Source organism: Eulemur rufifrons, chromosome 12 (genome assembly GCF_041146395.1).
Source record: "Eulemur rufifrons isolate Redbay chromosome 12, OSU_ERuf_1, whole genome shotgun sequence".
Taxonomy (NCBI): Eukaryota; Metazoa; Chordata; class Mammalia; order Primates; family Lemuridae; genus Eulemur; species Eulemur rufifrons.
Genome location: NC_090994.1, coordinates 26568159 through 26581892, shown reverse-complemented (window position 1 = coordinate 26581892; position 13734 = coordinate 26568159). Strand labels below are relative to the sequence as shown.

At 40.5% G+C, this 13734-nt stretch overlaps 1 pseudogene; it reads right to left on the bottom strand.

The window, feature by feature from the left end:
• The window catches only part of LOC138393681 (RNA-binding protein 44-like), a 39074-nt pseudogene extending 25340 nt beyond the window's left edge, over positions 1-13734 (bottom strand).

Below are 13734 nucleotides of genomic sequence, written 5' to 3'. Positions count from 1 at the left end.
ACCATAGGTTCAAGAATAATGTACTTGTTTCATATCCGAAGTTTAAACATATTGTCAATTTGCGGGGGAAAGTGTCTTTTTTTTCTTTTTTTGGAGACAAGGTCTCGCTCTGTTACCTGGGATAGACCAGCTCAGGTTGGTCTCGAACTCCTGACATCGAGTGATCCACCCTCCTTGGCCTCCCAGAGTGCTAGGATTACAGGCATGAGCCACCGCACCCGGCCTCTCTCTTTCTCACTCTGTATGCATGCATACATCTTTATATATGCGCATATATCATTTTAAATCTTATACTTTTTAATATTACACTGTAAGCATTTTCACATCATTCTTTTTTGAAACATTATTTTCTTATTAACTGCATAGTATTCTGTTGGGTGGACATACTGTAACTTATTTTACTATTATTGACATTTAGATCCTTTTTAAATATAAAATTTCATCATGTAGGGAACAGTTTTCTACATAAGTTTGTGCCTCATCTCAAATTATTTCCTTAGAAATGGAATTATTGTCAAAATTATGGGATTATCTGTAAGGCTATTGACATGGAATGCTAAACTACTTTCCAGAAAGTGTTTTCAACAGCACTGTGTTAATGGTGGCCGTCTCAATGTATCTTTGGTGGCACTGAGAATAATATTTTTAAATGTCTTACTGATTTACCATTTAACAAAATGATTTTCTTGCTGTTTTAGTTTTACATTTCATGGATATAGGCTTTTTGTCATATTTGTTATGTTTTTCTACTGTACTGTTTCCTTTTAATTTTCGGAATGGAAGTTAGTGGTAATTGCTTTGGAGGCTAGGAAAAAATGGATTTCTGATGTTTATGTCATGAGGAAATTCCACATTTCTTAGCTGTTCAGATGTTTTGGATCTTCCTGTCCATTGTTTTCATAGCTTTTATACTCAGAAAGTCTGTTAGCATCAAGAGATGAGATCAATATTCACCTATTTCTATCTCATATTTCATGGTTCTGTGTTCAGCGCCCTGAGCCAGGACGCTGGGGTAGTTTGGAGCCTCGAAGTACTGCAGTTGTGGGGCAGTGCTAAGTTTTTAGGTGTTTCTGCAGAATAGACTTGAAACACATTTGTTATATCACCACCCACATTGTAAAAGGCCTCTAGGCTCCGTGATAGTGTGAAGCTGTTTGTAAGGGACAAGGGGACATCACAGGTGTCCCTTATGTGCTTTAACGGAAAACACGTCGCTACATTTGGTGGTGGTGGTTCATTCTGCCACAGGATGCGGCTGTGTTTATGCTGTTTTTATTAGGGTGCTCATTTCCCAAAATACCTATTTCAAATAAGATGCCAGAAATTTCTGAGATTAAATCATCATGAGAAGGCTTATAGGAAACTGACTCCTGAGATCCCTTACTTTTGTGAAAATGTTACGTGAGCAGTGGCTGTTACTGTTAACTGCTAACATGTATGTGTTTTTGTCTTGGAACATGCAGAATTATCTCAAGGGAGATGAAGCAACTTAGGGTTTCATAGCCTGTTGCTTGGATGTGCTTCAGTGCCCAGCAATGACTGGCAAGTAGTTCTCTGGGAGAGAAGAGAGCACTTCAGACCTCTTGACATTGGGAGGAAAATTGCAGGAATGGAAATGGATAAGATGGGAGAAAATGAAAAAGACAGTTATTGAAAAAGTTCAGAGAAATTGAATATAAATTTAAATATTAGACATTTGCACACCATTTCATGATTTATGTGATTAAGTGGAATTAAAATATAGGACTAGGAGGCTGCTATGAATATATCGGAAACCCAAATTGCTATTTTTGCCTCTTTGTTGAAGAAACAGTCACTGTGATGGATTAAGCAGCTTATAAGAAAAGGAGAGACCCGGAGTGTCCTTCACCTGAATTATTAGCATAAATATTTCCACATGATGCCAACCTGCCTGAGCACTTGATGATCTAAGAAAATGAATAATGACTTGGGACCCTTTGTTATATTTGAGGTGGTGTATAAAGCACTCAACCTTCAGGAATTTATTTGTAATTAATTCAAGACAATCTTAAGCCCTGTCCACTGTATTTGGCCTGGATCTTTGGCTCAGTGGGATCACATGACTTCTCTAGTTACTTATATCTACAGTGTTCTGGCTCAATTCTAGCCTTTTTCATTACTTTTTAAGAAAAATAGGTGAGAATCAATCTCTTTGAACTTTTTTTTAAGAACATAAATTTTTAAAAAAGAAAAAAGACCAGAAGGCTGCGTAGGGAAGAAGTAAGAAATTCATTAACAAGCTCCCACTTCTTGACACCTACCACTGTTACAAATACTGACCACACATTGTCAGCCTTTAGATGACACATTTGCCATGCAATAGATCACTTATTCTGTACTGTAATTTGCCAAAACCCAAACTTTCCGTTCAGAAAACAAAAACACTAACTCGGTTGTTACATGCTCAGGGTGGATCACTATTAGGAGGAAGCACTTTTCTCTGTCTCGTTGCTGTTCATGTGTCCTGGTGCAGAGACGTCCCTCAGCCATGTCCTCTTTTGATCCTGATCCCTGGGAAAAGGGCTCAGTGATTCGTCCTGCTCTTCATCATGTCTGTGACTTTTGTAGTCCCGAGCAGACCAGAGATAGAGGACCAAGTGCCAGGAGAGCTTGCTTGAACTAACTTCAGTTCTCTTTGAAAAAAGTTGAGCCCAACATGCTTTATTGAAGGCAGATAGAATTCTTCTTTTGTTGCGCCTTAATCCATGCTCTGAGGCTGTCTGAGAACATAATGGCTAAGAAGACCCATTTGTGAGATGAAAGCCTATTGATAAAAATGTATCAAGGAATAATAAAATGCAATGCCATTCCTGTTTTAAAGAAAAACTTAGCAAACTAGGACAGGAAAGACATGTACCAAAATCCTGCAGTAAGCATCATATTTATATTTATATTTATTGACTTATTCATAAAATATGTCTATCAATAACCATCTCCAAGTATCATGTTTAATGGCGAACCATGATAAGAATCCCATGCAAAATCTAAAATGAGACAAGGATATCCACATGTTACTCATCAGATCAATCAGAAAAGACAAGTTCAATAGACTTTAGAGACAAACTTTAAGCAAAATTGCCAAATATTTACCAGCAGCCACCAACCAGAAAATATTACATAAAATAAAATCTTTTTTTCAAAAGAAACAATAAATACAAAATATCTAGGAAGAACCCAAAAGACATGTGAGAATTTTATGGAGAAAAAATTCTATGTCCTTTAAGGACATATAGGAAGATAAAAATAAATGAATGGTTTATGGGGTCTTCTCTGATTCCATACAAAGTGTATAATTATTTTCTCTACATCTGTGAAGAATGATGTTGGTAGTTTAATAGGGATTGCATTGAATCTGTAAATCACTTTGTTTAACAATGTTGATTCTTCCGATCCACGAGCATGGTATAGTTTTCCATCTATTTGCAAGTTCTGCTATTTCTTTTCTCCCCCGTATAGCAAAAGCAATTTTAAGCAATAAAAACAAAATGGGAGGTATTAATTTGCCAGACTTCAAACTATACTACAAGGCTGTGGTTCTTAAAACTGCCTGGTACTGGCACAAGTGCAGGAACACAGACCAGTGGAACACAACAGAAAATCCAAATATAAAACCATCCTCATATAGACACCTAATTTTTGACAAAGCAGGAAAGAACATACTCTGGGGACAAGAATCCCTATTCAATAAATGGTGCTGGGAGAATTGGTTAGCCACTTGTAGAAGACTGAAACAGGACCCACAGCTTTCACCTCTCACAAAAATCAAATCACGGTGGATAACAGACTTAAACTTTAGGCACGAAACGATTAGAATTCTAGAATAAAATGTAGGAAAGACTCTTACAGACATTGGCCTAGGCAAAGAATTTATGAAGAAGACCCCTAATGCAATTACAGCAACAACAAAAATAAACTAATGGGACCTGATTAAATGAAAAAGCTTCTGCACAGCCAAAGAAACAGTCACGAGAATAAACAGACCACCTACAGAATGGGAAAACATTTTTGCATACTACACATCAGACAAAGGACTGATAACAAGAATCTATTTAGAACTCAGGAAAATCAGCAAGAAAAAAATCAAACAACCCTATGAAAAACTGGGCAAATGACATGAATAGAAATTTCTCAAAAGAAGATATAAGAATGGTTAACAAACATATGAAAAAATGCTCAACATCCCTAATCATCAGGGAAATTCAAATCAAAACCACAATGAGATATCACTTAACTCCACTGAGAATGGCCTTTATCAAAAAATCCCAAAACAACACATGTTGGCGTGGATGTGGAGAGACAGGAACACTCATACACTGCTGGTGGGACTGCAAACTAGTGCAACCCCCGTGGAAAGCATTATGGAGGTATCTTAAACAGATTCAAGTAGACCTGCCATTTGATCCAGCAATCCCACTATTGGGCATATACCCAAAGGAAAAAAGGTCATTCTGTAACAAAGACATATGTACCCGAATGTTTATAGCAGCACAATTCACAATAGCAAAGATGTAGAAACAACCCAAATGCCCATCAATACATGATTGGATTAGTAAGCTGTGGTACAGGTATACCATGGAATATTACTCAGCTATAAGGAATGATGAAGATACGACATCTCTATGGTTCTCCTGGAGAGAGTTGGAACCCATTATATTAAGTGAAGTATCCCAAGAATGGAAAAACAAGCATCACATGTACTCACCAGAAAATTGGTTTCCCTGATCATCACCTAAATACACATCTGGGAACGACACCAATCGGATATCAGACTGAGGTGGGGGGTCGGGGAAGGGATGGGTGTGTGCCTACACAATGAGTGCATTGCGCACCATTGGGGAATGGTCACGCTTGAAGGTGCTGACTCGGGAAGAGGGCGGTGGGGAGGGGAGGGATATATACCTACATGATGGGTGCAAGGCGCACTGTCTGGGGAACAGACACGCCTGGAGCTTTGACTTGGGGGGAAAGGCGGTACTTGGGCAACATATGTAACCTGAAATTCTGTATCCCCCATAATAATAAGATGAAATAAAAAAAAAATAAATGAATGGATGTACCAAATTCATCAGTGGAAAGACTGAATTATTGTAATGATATTTGCTCTCCTCAAATTAATTATGAAGATTTAATTATTTTCCTGGGTCTTGGCAAGCTGATTCTAAAATTACTGTGAATGAGTAAGGGACCAAGGAGAGCCACAGTGAGTTTGAAAAGAAAGGACGGGAACTGCCCAAGATTGGCAAGCTTATGCGGGAGAAAGGAGCTTTCATATTTTACTGCTTTTTAAAAGTAAAAATAGTCTTTAGCTAATAGATGCACAAACAAAGTTCAAAAGCCATATTGTGAAAAAACTAAGTCGTCTTCTACCCTGTTCCCTGAGTCCCTCTCTGAAGAGTTTCTGAAATGAACGTACCCATAGAACTCTTTTGTGTATCCACAATTCTGTAGTGTTTTTGAGAAATAATAGCATCTTATACCATGATTTTTTAAAAGCATAATATACCTTAGTGCTTATGTCATCTTAACACCTATGACATTGCTTCATGTCTTATAAAGAGTATATAATAATCTTTTGTTTTTATTTTTTGTAGACACAGGGTCTCCCTATGTTGCCCAGGGTGATCTCAAACTCCAGCTATCCTCAAGCAATCCTACTGCCTCCACCTCTCAAAGCCCTGGGATTACAGGCACGAGCCACCACGGCTGGCCCTGTACTTAATAACATTATACTGCAGACGCTATTTTCTTCATGTGGATAAGCATTGTTATGCAAGGTGATTTTTTTTTTTTTTGAGATAGAGTCTCGCTCTGTTGCCTGGGCTAGAGTGCTATGGTGTCAGCCTACCTCACAGCAACCTCAAACTCTTGGGCTCAAGCAATCCTCCTGCCTCAGCCTCCCGAGTAGCTGGGACTACAGGCATGCACCACCACGCCCGGCTAATTTTTTCCATATATACACAGCTGTCCAGCTAATTTCTTTCTATTTTTAGTAGAGATGGGGTCTCCCTCTTGCTAAGGCTGGTCTTGAACTCCTGAGCTCAAACAATCCTCCCACCTCGGCCTCCCAGCGTGCTAGGATTACAGGCATGAGCCACCGCACCCAGCCTACATAGTATTTCTTTAAGTAAAAAGTTTTATAAAAATAGGCATAATAGAATTTCACCATCTTTTTAGCTAACAGATTTCTGGAGTTGGAGGATACAGACATCTGACTTTCTAGAAACACAATTTTATCTGCTTTTACATATATGTTTTTAAACAGTAATGCATTGGTTTCTATAACAGTAAGATAAATCCATTTCAGAAAAGTAAAGATTGTAGGATAGAAAAGAACACTAGTTGCATATTATTAGAGGAACAAATATGTGCCGTATAATATCCAATGTATTCTAAATACAGACATCACCACTGTCAAAGATAAATGCCTCCAATCATGAGCTAAGGTGTGAAACACTTTATTCGGTAACTGCCTACAGTAGGGGAAAGAGCAGAGAATGATTCCATTTTGCACAGAGGTGACTGGGGCATTTTAGAGGCAAAATGAGGAAGTCCAGAAGGACAATGAGCTGGGGGTTCATGTGAGTTGGGGAAGTGAGAAGTTGCGGACAAGTTGTGATGAGGACATCTGTGTCTGGGAGCAGCCAGTTATGGAAGTCAGGGTTCTCTCCTCCCACAGTGACTGAGAGACGGAGGCCTGGTCCTTCCTGACAATCACGTTTCAAAGGACGTATGCATACGGTGAACCATCCCTGCATCTCTGGGATGAAGCCCACTTGGTCGTGATGGATTATTTTCTTCCTGAGAACCTGGATTCGATTAGCTAGGATTTTTCTTCTTCTTCTTCTTTTTTTTTTTTTGTTGAGTCAGAGTCTCGCTCTGTCACCTGGGCTAAAGTGCCGTGGCGTCAGCCTAGCTCACAGAAACTTCAGACTCCTGGGCTCAAGTGATCCTCCTGCCTCAGCCTCCCAAGTAGCTGGGACTACAGGTGTACGCCACCATGCCCGGCTAACTTTTTCTATGTACTTTTAGTTGTCCAGCTAATTTCTTTCTATTTTTCAGTAGAGACGGGGTCTTGCTCTTGCTCAGGCTGGTCTCAAACTCCTGAGCTCAAACGATCCTCCCGCCTCAGCCTCCCAGAGTGCTAGGATTACAGGTGTGAGCCACCGTGCCCAGCTAAGAACCAAGCTTTTTTGAAAAGGATAACAGAATTTCTTTTTCTGGAAATCTCTATGAACAGTAAAGGGTAGTGGGAAAACTATTACTATAACTTTCACACAAATAGTAAACAGTTTTAAATGAAGTCAATTTTTTTTTTTAGAAAATACCATTTAATTCATTATTTTTAAGAAAAGATTTGTTAAAGCAACTATTTTCCTTAATATAATTTTTTAAATTTTTTTAAACCAAGAAATAGCACTATTCTAAATGAAGAAAAATTTGAAGGATTAGTTTATAAAAGAGCAAATAATCTCATTTCTCTACACGACATGATGGAGTTCTAGAGATGGGCTCTTTTTGGTGAAGTTAAAAGGGAAAAAGGCAAGATAAATATAAAAAAGAGAAGTAAGTTCTTCTGGTATGACTATTGATAAATATTCAGAATCTCATGTATATATATATATGAGAATATTTGTGAAAAAATATATAAATATTTTTAAGACAAAGTCTTACTATGTTGCCCAGGATACAGTGATAGAGTGCCAGGGGCATGATCATAGTTCACTGTAACCTTGAACTTCTGGGCTCAAGCAATGCTCCTGCCTCAGCCTCCTAAGTAGCTAGGACTACAGGTGTGTGCCACCACTCCCAGCTAATTTTTCTTATTTTTTGTAAATACAAGGTCTCACCAAAGTGAGCCACTGCACCCAGCCCAAAATTATATTGTAATTTTTTTTTTTGATAGAGACAAGATCTTGGTATGTTGCCCAGGCCTAGGCTGGTCTCAAACTCCTGGCCTCAAACGATCCTCCTGTCTTGCTTGACCTCCCAGAGTGCCAGAATCATATATTTTTAAAAAACTTGATTGAATTGTCTAAAAGGTAACAAAAATTTCAAATAAATAAGATCTATGAAAAAGTCTGTAAAAATGTTTTTCATTTTCAATCAATAATAAAGTAGAAAACAATTTCATTTGCTATCTGAGCAGAAACACCAGACATTTGGGAATCTTTGTGTTTCCTAGCTAAATTTATATAGAGAGTTAATTCATTCAACAAATATTTATTGAAGAGTTAGTCATTCTCCTGTGTACTCTAGTGAACAAGATAAAACAAGTGGGAGAAAGTGTTTTGTTTTGTACATTTTAATCAGAAATGCAAAACATAAACAGGTTATGAACTTTCTGTTCCCAGGTGCTGGGAAGAATATATGACTAGGGCTTGGAACACTGTGGACAGCACAGGTAGCTTTGCTAGCGTATTTGGTTGGTGGCAATAAAGTGCTTTAGGATGAAAGTTAGTGCCCCCTGTCAAAACTACAAATGAATAATGCAGTGATTTGGAAAAGTCAGAACCAGAAATAAATCTAAAATCTTATTTCACAACTATGAAGACTAAATCTTATCTCCAAAAATTATATGATTCTCCCACTTTTTTTTCCCCAGTGGGTTGAGGTCACTCAGTATAAGATTTAGTGATACTATTATTCATTTTCAGATCATGTTAACATTGCTTTTGAGTTATAAGTGTAATATTTAATTCTATTAATGAAAGTTGATGTAAAAAGTGATTAAAAAAAAAGTATACCATTAATTAGACATTATGTGAGAATGTAATTACAGCTGAAGTCCTGTTTATTTCTTTGTACCAAAACAGAACCATCAGAACCGCGAAGAGGTAGTAAAATATGAAAAAATGTTACTAAGCGATGGACAACAGCACCTTACAGAAAGCCTGTGGGAAAAGTGCTTTCAGATAAAAGTAAGTGCCCCTGTTAAAACTACAAGGATTCCTAAAAAGGATTCAAAGGGACCTCTGTGGAATGAATAGTTGGTGCTCAGTGATTTTCTAAACGTTCTAATCTAGTACATGTATGTATGTGTGTGCATGTATACGTACATACACAAACAACAATAGCGGTTAGTGATGTAAGGCCTCTCTGGAAAGGTGACATGTGAGCAAATACCTGAAAGAGGTGACACCAGGTGAAGCCATACAGGTATCTGGGAGAAGAGCATTCTAGGCAGAGGGACCACCAAGTACAAATCTCCTAAGGCAGAAGCCTGCGTGGTGGATTGAAGGAACATGAAGAAGGAGAGAAGCTAATAAGAAATACGGTCAGCAAGTTAACAGGGAGGAGGCAGGCTGCGGGACATTAAAAGGACTTTGGGTTTCATTCAGAGTAAGATGGAGATCCATTGGAGAGTTCTGACCACAAGAGACACATATGTGACTTACATTTTAAAGGGATGACTCCTATTGTTGTATTGAAAATGGACAGAGTGGAAGCAGGAAGATCACTTCAAAGACTAATTGCAATAATCCAGGCGGAGGTGATCATGTTTTGGCCCAGAGAAGGAGCAGTGGAAGGTAGTGAGAAGTATTTAGATTCTGAATATATATTGAAGGTAAAGCCAGCAGGATTGGCCGTCACCCCTATCAGAATGCAAGATCACGAAGGACTTTTTGTATAGTTTATGGTTATACCATTTAGCACAGTCCTGACAGAAGTCAGCGCTCACTGTGCCGCTGCGTACCATAACGTGGTTCATCCCAGACCAGAAGTAGGAATCCGCTCTCCAACACCACAGATTAAGGAACATGTAGCTTTTCTTAAATTATGAAAAACAGAGGGCTCATCTTTGTGAGAAGCCCCCTGTTCTATTGTTTCGCACCCTGATTGAAACATGTCACTGGTGACATGATTGCAGCAACTTGAACTTGACATGCTCCTCCACCCATGCTCTGACCAGTGTGTCACCTTCCTGGCCCCTCGTCATTGGAGTTTACGGGCCCAGGTTTATTACATGTCTACCACATGCCAGGTCCCATGCTGGGTGCTTTACCTCAGGAGATCGGCTTTGTCGCTCCATTTACACACAAGGAAACTGGGGCTCAGGAAGGAAATTGAGCAGTTGCCCAAGTTTACACCGCTAATAAATTGGTAGAATAATTGGAAACCAAGTCCAACTTTAAAACTTGGGAACAGAAACATTTTTACAAAGATAATTTTATTTCCTGCAAGCTTAATGTCTGTATCTTTTTATAGAGTACATAGATACATAGATGGAGTTAATGTTTTACTTAATTCCCTGGAAAACTTTGTGGCAGTTATTGTAGTCATCCTGTTGTTGATGGAAATGGCTCGGTAACTTCCCCACCTAAGAAAGTGCCAGAGCTAGAACCTGCTCTAGCGCTGAGAGAGGGCTAGAAAGCAGATTCTAGGCAGATAATAGAAACAATGTCAAGTGGCTATACCAAGCTGGCAGAGAGGCAGTTTGATTCTTAGTCTCTTGTTTTAGCTGCTAATTCACGCTGCCTACTATAAACATAAGCCAGCATTCAGCCTTGAGCTACAATGCGTACTAGATTGAATTCACTCAAATTTCTGATCAGACTTTGTCAATGTTCATTCAAAGCATGGATATTCAAAGACTGAAAGAAAAAGCATGACAATGATAAGAATGGTTGTTCCTGGTTTTCTTTGTAATGTTTAATTTTTTTTTTAATTTCCACAATAATGGTACATTATTTCTTTAATCCAAAATCAAAAATAACAATTTCCTTTTGGTCTTAAGCATAAAGGTTTTAATTTATTTCTGGTCTACAGAACATGTAAAAATGTAAGTTTAGTTAAAATGTTAGGGTTGGAACTACTTATTGTTACATTTGAATGCATTGTTAAGTTGAATGAATTCTAATTTCCTTTAGGGGCTCCTGAAGAGATACTCAGAGATGAATAATCACTATGAGTGCTTAAATGGATTGTCTCTTGACTTGGAGACAGAAATTGAAACCTAAAAAGAGCTTTCAATTAGAGTAAAAGCAAACCTATCACTTCCAGATTCGCAAACCAAACAGATTCAAAAACTTCTTACCGCAAACCAGAGATGTTCCATGGAATTTCATAGAATCATAAAGAAATTTAAGGTACTGCCTTTTTTAATAATATCTTTATAGACATAGCTATAAATTTCAGTTAAAAACTTCAGTGTATTTAAGTGCTGCTATGGGTGCTGGCATATTTGCTATTTTGTGTACTTACTACCAAATTGAATATTACATAGGTCTGTGAATAATACGTGCAGAATCTTCAGTATTCCTAATACTTGTTCATTCAGTAAGGCCTGAGCTCTGCCCGTGGGTCTAGACACTGCCAGGGTGCTCAGGAGGCAGATGTGAACAACATCTCAAAGACCTCAGTCCAGCTTGGAGTTCATTTTGCAGATGATAGGGAGTCATTGGACAGTTATTTTGAGTGACGGCAGTAACAGGTTCAAATGACCATTGAGGTACTTCAGTACAGAATAAAGAAGCAATGAGTTTGAGGGGGATGTTATCCTCCTAGTGGCAGAAAGAAGAGACAAGAGGCAGTTACAATAGTCCAGATGAGGTACTATGTGTGACTATACTACTAGGGAAGGTTTCCTAGGGCTGGAGAGGACAAAAGGGATTAAAGCAATATTTAGCAGCTTAAAATGGTAGGTCCACATGATAGATTGTGGAGGTAAAGGAGAACAGTTTAGATGGAGTCCCAGGATTTGGGCTCAGTCAGGTTTGTGAATAGTGGTACCATTAAATGAGATAAAAGAAAAAAAAAAGGAAGAGAAGCTTGGTAGGTGAGGCAAGAGAGACCAGGTGATTAGACTGAGATATTTTGAGGTTGAAAACCTTATAATGGAATATCCAAGAAGAGAAACCAAGTAGGCATTTAGCTGTGATTCTGAGGTTTGGCAGGAGAAAAGTCAGGACTAAGATTTGAGATTCATCAGCATATAGGTGATAGGTAATAGAAGAAGTGTGAGGTAAGAGCATGCAGAAAGCATTTGAGGAATAAGAGCCTTGGGCTAAGAAGAGAACTCTGGAAAAGATAAATGTCTAAGAGGCAGTAGCAGAAAAGGGAGCGATACATGGGTTCAAGGTTGGAAAAGTCAATGAGACAGGAGAGAACCAGGTGAACGTGGTATTGCTTAAGTCACTGGAGAAGAATATAAAAAGTGAAATGGTCAAGGCCCAGCGCAGTGGCTCACACCTGTAATCCTAGCACTCAGGGAGACTGAGGCAAGAGGATTGCTTGAAGCCAGGAGTTCGAGACCAGCCTTAGCAAGAGCAAGACCATGTCTCTACAAAAAGTAGAAAAAATTAGCTGGACGTAGTGGTGCAGGTCTATAGTCCTGGGAGGCATGCACCATACTACTACTTGGGAGGCTGAGGCAGGAGAATCACTTGAGCCCAGGTGTTTGAGGTTGCAGTGAGCTGTGATAACGCCACTGCTCTCTAGCTGGGGCAACAGAGTAAGATCTGTCTCAAAAAAAAAAAAAAAAAAAAAGAAGAAGAAAGAAAGAAAGAAAAAGAAAAAAAAAAGGAAAAAAAATATGAAATGGTCAAGAGTGGCAAATACTTCAGAGATCCAGAACATGGACTGGTGATATCCTCTCAATTTGGTGATAATAGAGCTCATTGGTGACCATTGTCAGAACCATTTTCATTGGGTGGTTAGGGAAGAGGCCAAGTTACAAGAGGTTAAGAAATGGTGCAAGTTGAGCAATTAGGGAGCAGTTATCTCCTATTGCCCCACAGGCCCTGATAATTCTTCCTCAAATCCTGGCAATGAGACATCCAGAACTTATTCCTGAGGTCCACAGATACATATGTCATCCAAGTCATTGTTACCTTGAAGTCAGACATCTAAATATGCTTAACAAGGAAGTTTTGAGGCATGTAACATCATCTGTTTGGTTACCCAATCAAGGAGGGCAAAAGAAGATGTTTAAAATGAATCTCAATTGTTTAACTAGGAAACTTAACACTAACCCTATCCGTGAACCTTAACCCTGACCCTAACCATTACCCGCACCCAAGCACCCTCCCCCCAGACTGCACGCTGGGGCCCTCCCCACGCCCGACCGACTTCCCGTGAGCCGAGCACCCCGGCCACGCTCAGGACGTGTCCCCAGGACCCAGGCGCCTCGGCCTTCCCCTCCCGCCGGGCCCCACCTGACCCCACCCCGCAACGGCTCCGGGGCTGCCGCCACCCTCCCGCGGGAGGTCCCCTGTCCCGCCCCCACGAGCGCCGCCGCAGCTCACGCCCGCACCGCAAGGACCCCGCCGCCGCGCTCTCCGCTGGCTCCGTTGCCCCAGCCCTCGCCCCGGCGCTTCCCTAGAACACCTGTCCGCCTCTGGGGCAGGGGGAGACGCGACTGCAGGCTCCGGGAGCGCAGACGCACACCCCCACCCGAACACACGGACCCGCCACCGACACACGCCCCAACGAGCACGGCCACAGGCACCGCGCAGAAACAGACTTCCAGGCGTGGGGTCAGAGAGGCCCCTCTGGCCCCCCAGGCGAGGGCACGGGGCGGAGGGGGTTGGGCCAAGGGCGAGAAGGCAGGGCCGTGGGGCTGGCCCTTCACCCGGAGGCCCTGAAGACGTGCAGCCCCGTCTCTGGGGAGGCTTGTTCTGGCTCGATTCCCGTGGGGCCTGCATGTGGCAGCAGCACCAACCGGCCCCAGAGCTGGCTCTGCGGTTGCTTGGTCGGGTGGGGGTTGGGATGCAT